Source organism: Brassica napus, chromosome A5 (assembly GCF_020379485.1).
Source record: "Brassica napus cultivar Da-Ae chromosome A5, Da-Ae, whole genome shotgun sequence".
Classification (NCBI taxonomy): Eukaryota; Viridiplantae; Streptophyta; class Magnoliopsida; order Brassicales; family Brassicaceae; genus Brassica; species Brassica napus.
The window spans coordinates 20,394,577-20,401,709 of NC_063438.1; the positions used below are offsets into that span (position 1 = coordinate 20,394,577).

General features: G+C 39.7%; 1 pseudogene; it reads right to left on the minus strand.

The window, feature by feature from the left end:
• Positions 1-3,682: 3,682 nt before the first annotated feature.
• On the minus strand, positions 3,683-5,586 carry LOC125608807 (annotated as a pseudogene).
• Positions 5,587-7,133: the final 1,547 nt, after the last annotated feature.

The window sequence follows — 7,133 nt, forward strand, 5'->3', positions numbered from 1 at the left end:
ACGGGTTCAGATCAGTCGAAGTTCTGCTCGATACTCCGCGGGAAGTTTGAAGAACTGTCCAGAAGCTAGAGGAGGTTCTGTCCGAGTCCAGATCAGCCTGTCGAGGCCTGTCAACTTCTTCATGGTGAAGCCAAGGTTGTGTCCAAGACAAGATCAGTCCATTCCAGTCCAGTCAAGGCGTCCATTGGGTTTTGGCCAAGTCTTTTCCGATCAACCAGCTGCTTCTCGCCTAGAACACTGTGAGTTGGTTTGTTTGAATTCCACTTGGAATTTAGGGTAGATCGAGTCTGCATATAGATTAGAATGATCACGCTATTGAATGGTAGAGTCCTTAGGGTTATTTTATTTATGGAACCGGACTCAGTTTAGCAAGGGCTAAGCTGAGATGAATGGAATTAAGACTGAGTTAATAACCTGACTAGGACTAGGGCTATGATGCATCATGTTTTCTATTATTGCGTGTTGATATTGTTGAGTGCAGGTTCCCGTTATCTTTAAAGATAGTTTCTCAGCGGGAGGCTGGACTATCTGGGTAACGGTTTGATTGTGTTGTTTAGTATTCATATTATTGTTTAGTAGTTAGTACTAATTGTCTTAGGCCATATAGGCCGGACTACTGGTACTATGGTTTGTGTTGTAGAGTAGAGTGTCTAGTTTGGATCTGGAACTTTGGCTTTAGGTTAGGTTCTAGATTGAGTTTGTTTTGTTGTGAGTGTGCCGACAGTATGTGCGAAACCCGCCCATACTAGGCTTGTGTAGGGGTGATTAGTGTTTCCTCGGCCTCGTACCCAGCGGGTTCAAGGAAACCCCTTATTCGCTGGATCGGGAAGACTCAGACGAACGGTGTCATGTACTATGGCTGAGTATTACACGACGGTGTAATGTGGCAGTGACCCGAAGGACTGTGGGCTGTCGCGCGGTGACCCGAATGACTGTGGGCCGCGGTCGGTTGAAAGTTCCTTCTTCTGGCCTTTGTGGTAGGGAGATAGGATATTGCCGATAGAGAGGAGGAACACGAAGTCACCAGGGCCCAGGTTAGAGTGTTGTGTTAGAGTGTCGTAGAGGGTTATGGAACCCTCGAGTTAGTGTAGCACCGATATACGGTGTTACAAGTTAGATCGAGTCGTAGTTACTCATAGTCTTATTAGTGTGATTGTGTTTGTGGTTGATTGATTTGCTTGCAGGTTCTGACATTAAGTCCTAAGTCAGGCTTAGGTACCGGATTAGGCTTGATGTGTATTTTGTTAGTGTAGGCCTGACGTTGGCCTGTATGTGTTTGAGTGATTGCTTGTGAAGGGTGGTGGATATTAAAGCTATGGGGTATCATTGGTTGGCCGATCATGTTCTTGTTTGATTGTTGGTCGATCGATTAATGATACTTGTATAGTCTAAGTGTCTAACACTACATGAGTATTGAACTCAGGCGTATATATGGTTAACTAGGGTATGCTTGTTGACTTGTTTTAATGCAGGTTCCCGTTACTTGAAGCTAGATCATGGCAGGAGGCCAAGTCTAACTTAGTAACGGTTTGCTTAGCCTTAGCTTTTATTGCATGCTAGGGCTAGATTGATTGTTATTTTGGGTTGTCTGGGTAGAGTCTAGGTTGCGGGTAGAGGCCGCCAGCTCACTGAGTAATACTAGATTACTCATCCAACTTCGTTGTCCTTTTTGCAGGTTGCTTTAGGTAAGGATGATCGGATAGCTTCGTGCTGGACGTTAGGACCGCCGGTGTAGATTTTCATGCCTTTTGTAAACGGTATTGTGAATTGTGTTATGTTGACTCGATTTGGCATTAGGCCGGGCCCAGTCTTGAATTATTCAATGTATGAATATTTCTTGAATCAATAAAAGTAATTGTTTTATATGCGCTTCATGAGTACTCTGATATTTGACTAGTCCGGTCTAACACAACGTTAGGTCGTGGTACGGGTTGAAAAGCCTTAGGCCTCGATCTAACGGAAAACGCTAACTCTAGGTACAGGTTGCAAAGCCTTATGCCTTGACACAGCGGGACGAGTTAGTGGATGAACTGGTCTAGGTCGTGGACTAAAGTTTGTGACTCTGACCGGATTGTCCCTAGCCCGTCACGTAGCTCTTCCGGACCATGGTGTTGGGTTGGACGGTCAGTCATGTTCTTGTTTGATTGTTGGCTGGCCGGTTGGCTCTTTCATCTCCAACCCTGGGTATTGGACGGTCGATCAGCCATGTTCTTGTTTGATTGTTGGCCGGTTGATCGACCATATATCTAGGACGGTTCGGGGGTGTTACAGTGCCTCTCTACAGCTGAGCCATCAGACACCCACCAAGCGAAGCCCTGCGAGACTCGAGAGCTGCCGCCGCCACCAGCCCGCCGAGGAAGCGCCGCCGTCGACCACCGCCCGCGCAGCCCAAGTCGCCGATCGTGGGTGCCAAGCCGCCGGCTTCTCGATTCTGTGGAGTGTAACCGCCTGCGTTTTTATCATTAAGGTAAAACCTCAAATCCTTGTTTTTCCTAGTCTTCGGTGTTGGTAGATCTGAGATCTAAAACTCCCTTTCTCCCATTCAGACTTCCGAGAGCCAGATCCGGAACAGAAACTGCTTCCTTCGCTGTCCTAGATCCAGATCGACAACCAACTAAGGTGAGGACTTGTCTGTGAACTCTTCTCAAGATTCCTAATCCCGTATAGTATTAGGGAGTAACTAGTATGAGCTAGGTTGATTGTTATGATGAATGAATGAATTCAATGATGAGATTGATGAAATGTTGGCAATGATTGAGAACCTTGTGGAACTAGGGAAAGAAAGTAAATAAAGTAAGAGTCTAGAATGACTAAAGAAAGAAAGAGTCTAGATTGACTAAAGAAAGAAAGAGTCTAGTAAGACTAAGAGAAAACTAAGAGGTTGAATGAAATACGAACCACCGAGGGACTGGTGGGGAGTATGGGAAACGCGGCGGTCGTAGCGTTCAAAAACGGCAGGGTAAAAGATAGAGGCGCCGGTAAGATTGAGTCACGCCGAGTCTTGGCGGGAAGGGGTCGTAATACACTGCAAGGGGTATAGACTACATCCAAGGGAACCGGATGCCGAGTGTACCAGGGCAGGCGACTTCATAGGGATGCAGCAAGAAAAGGGGAGGGTTGGTCCGCTTGAGCTGTGTAGGTCCTAGGCGTCTAAGATGATGAATTTGAACTGCTAGCCTCTGCTAGATTACGTTTTTAATACTTGCTGTGTTATGTGTTTTGATAAGAGTTAGCGGGTTCCTAGAACCCGTCCTCACTGAGTATTTTCCCCAAAATGCTCACCCCTCTCTTCCGCAGGTACGGCCGAGGAAACGCAGGAGTAAGGTTGGAGTGGTGATGGTTCTTGGGTCGGGAATGTCGCTGTTTTCATGTTCTTATTTTTAAATCGTTGCTTTTCAAGACCGGTGTTTAAACTTGTTTACTTATGATTCTCGTTAAGGATTTATATGCAATAAAAAGGATTTGGAGTTTCTTTTTACCGTTTAAGTTTTGAATTTCATAAAAGGGGACCAGTAAGGGTTACACGGGTTGTCGGGAAAATCGACAAGTGTGCCCCTACTCCGTCCTGGGAACCCCAGGAGAAGTTGGGGAAGGGACGGGTCTTTCAGAATGCTTCTTAGCAAATCTCCTATCTTTAAGAAACATTTAGGAGATAATAAATATAAATTAATGAATCATCATGGTGTATGGATATGTCATACTCTCTCTCTGTCTCTCTCTCTCTGTTTCTAAAATATATAAAAAAACAAAATTTAAAAAATTATGTTTTAAAAGATATATATTTTACCGTTTATATGCAATTTTTATTAGTTTATAATGATAAACTGTATATTTCAAAAAAAAATTACTTATTCAACTTTTAATATATTTTCTTAATATGTGTAAAATATAAGAATAGAGATAGTATGTAACTAATTTGAGTTACAAGAGTGTGTGGATTTACAATACAAAGGGTTTCTTTTAGTCCACCCAGACGACATAAATTGTGAAGCAGAACCCTATGTCCTTAACAACTGATCAAATACGCTAATTTCTTTTAAAAAACTGTGAATTTGGATGGAAGAAGACATGGTAAAGTATCCACATCTAATTTACAATGTTACACAACTCCATAATCATATGAAGAGGACACTAAGCTCAATCTGAAACAAAAGCTAAGGTGTCCAAGTTCTTAAGACCATCGAAGATCTATCACAAACGATCCTCAATGGTCTTGTTGATTATTAAGGACAGGACTTGCTCATTTAATTAGAGAACCAAAAATATTGTTCCAGTACCAGAGGGAAAAAAACTAGAATAGTATGGAAACTAATTATGGAGTAGGAAGACATACATTATGCCGAAATGCATAAACTAGTATGACAATTACAAGTATGACAAAATGTTAACTTTATCAAATATCATGATGAAAACTTGGATAACAATGCATAAACTAGTATGACAATTACAAGTCACGTCATTGGTGCTTTCCATGTGCCTAGCCCCAAAGAACCGCGTTGGATTTGAACCAAAGTAGGATCACACCTGCCGGGAAGTGAGGATTCAGATCCTACATCATGATGGTCTACTCGTATGTATTTATCCGTTCCAACAAAGTGTAAGCAGGTACTAGAGTTCGTATCTTTAGTGGGACACACTATAACTTTATTCTCACGGTCGGCCAAGAAACTCATCCCAGTAAAAAGCTGATGGGTTCGTTTCACTGTTAGGAGATTACTCCATGACATGTCTCCGGTACTTAATCTTAGTTGCCATCCATATCTCTATTATATCGTACATCTCAACACGAGAAGTAAACAAACAAAGCTTTTGCTCTTCTCTAGTCACTGATAAAGCGAAAAGATTATAAGAAGCAGGATCAACCGGAAGAGATACACATCCAAACCTCTCTGTTGAAAAATCAAAACATATTAAGGACTTTCTCGGTCTTTGACAGTCTTGACTAAAATCAAAAGAAAGCCAGTAAGTATTTCCATCCGCAGACGTGCCATGTCGGCAGTTCCCTGGAAATGACCACTCAGAAGTCTCACCAACAAGCCTCCACGAATTAGATGTGAAGTCATATATTTCGTAGTCAACAAAGTATGGAGAACAGAAACCATGTCCACGATGATGGACCCTCAAAATTTTGTACTCGTTGCATGAGGATTTACCAAGAGCGTAGACATCGGAACTATATTTGGAATGTAACGGTTTGATAATCCTACTCGTTTCCCCTGAGCATGGATTCCAAACAACCAGTCTTTCGTCCATGGTGGTGCATAGCAATAGGCCGTCGCAGTGAAAGACATTGTGTATATCAACTTCTTTCAAAGAATAAGTTGAAAGAGGGTCATTGAGGCTGAACTGACTTATCACCTTTACAATGTTATCGCCGTGGAGATCAAGCCTAACTAAATAGACCCTTCTATGAATTAACATGACAACAAGAGACTTCTTGGCAAGTCTTTCTTCTTTTTTAATAAGAGCGTTCCATCCTTTTGAGGTAGATCGGAGTCGTGCGAGAGAAGCCTCTGGAACCCTAGAGAGTATCTCCACAAGCAAATCCTCAGGAAGATATTCTATGTTTCTTTCCATCTTTTCCTGTGTTGGAATTTGCAATCTAGAATCAAAGAACCTTAAATCGTAGTCGGAATAGCAAAACAGAAGTAAATTTGATTTCTAGAAAGAAAAAAAAAGATTTTTATTAATCGATGTGAATGATACTAACTCACGTCTTACATAAGTGTATATATAGTTTAAACTTTATCAAAATAAATAGAAATTTTCTTCTTCTTCTTTTCCAACAAATAGAAATTAGGGTGAATTAGCCAAATGACCAAATTTGAGAAGGAAATTAAGTGTATAGCATTGATTTTGACATAATAAAGCCCATAACAATTATGTCAACTTCTATCCGGTAATGCCCTTTTTTTTTTCAAGTTGCCAGTAATAGAGAGAGAAACTGATGACATCACATTTGACACCCCACAATTAATTATCACCTAGTAAATACTACTTTAATCCAAACCTCAACTCTAAAATAATAAACCCTAAACTTTAAACATCACCCTTCCATATAAATACTAAACCCTAAACCCTAATTACTGAACCCTAAACCCAAATGTAAACTTTAAACCCAATTATCAAAATCTGAAAATAATATATAATATTATATAATATTAAACTAAATCTAAACAAAACTCCTCAATGCTAAACTCATACCTAACTTTTGAATACTAAACCCAAAAATGCTATCACTAAACCCAAATCTAAACTCCCACCTTCCAAATACTAAACCCTAAATCCTAGTCACTAAACCCTAAACCCAAGTATAGACTATAAACCCAAATAGAATGGAACAAAATACATAGTATAGTATAAATTGGTAAGTAAAAAAAAACACTCTTTTTTAATCGTCAAATAGAACATACATAATACGGTCACTAAACCCAAACATCAACCCCCACCTTCCAAATACTAAACCCTAAATCTTAATCATTAAACCTAAACCCAAGTATAAACTCTAAACCCAAATAGTATAGAACAAAATAAATAGTATAGCACATATAGTTGTAAACAAGAAATTGATAAATAATAAATTTATCAAACAATCGATGGTACAATAATACAACAACCGTAGCATACTATTTAGTTTGGTACTTGCGAATTGTACAAAAATATAAGAATCGTACTATACTATAATTTTCTTTCACTACATATAGTATAGTCGACGAGTTCATCTTCTTCACATCTTCCTCTTTTTACAGATATGGTGATACACACATTCACTAGTCCAGAGTAATTATTCTTCATCATACCATATCAATACAACATACTATAACAATTTAAATAACAATGAAAAAAATCAAGATGAACAACATTGAAAAAAACTAAAAAAAAAGAAATTGTGATGTCACCTTGTTGTTGTCTACGGTGCCATCTTCTCCTCCAAACTCAATTCCACAAGCCCAAAATCCATATTATTTCTTAATCTAGTGGTTTGTGTTCGTATGTATAAAAAAACAGAGATTGGAGGAGAAGAGGAAGAAGAAGAGAAAGAGATGTGGAAGAATGATAACCACAATTTATTAAATTATTTATTTAATATTTCTTTTGATAAATAACTCTCAGCAGGTCATATAGGTTGAATT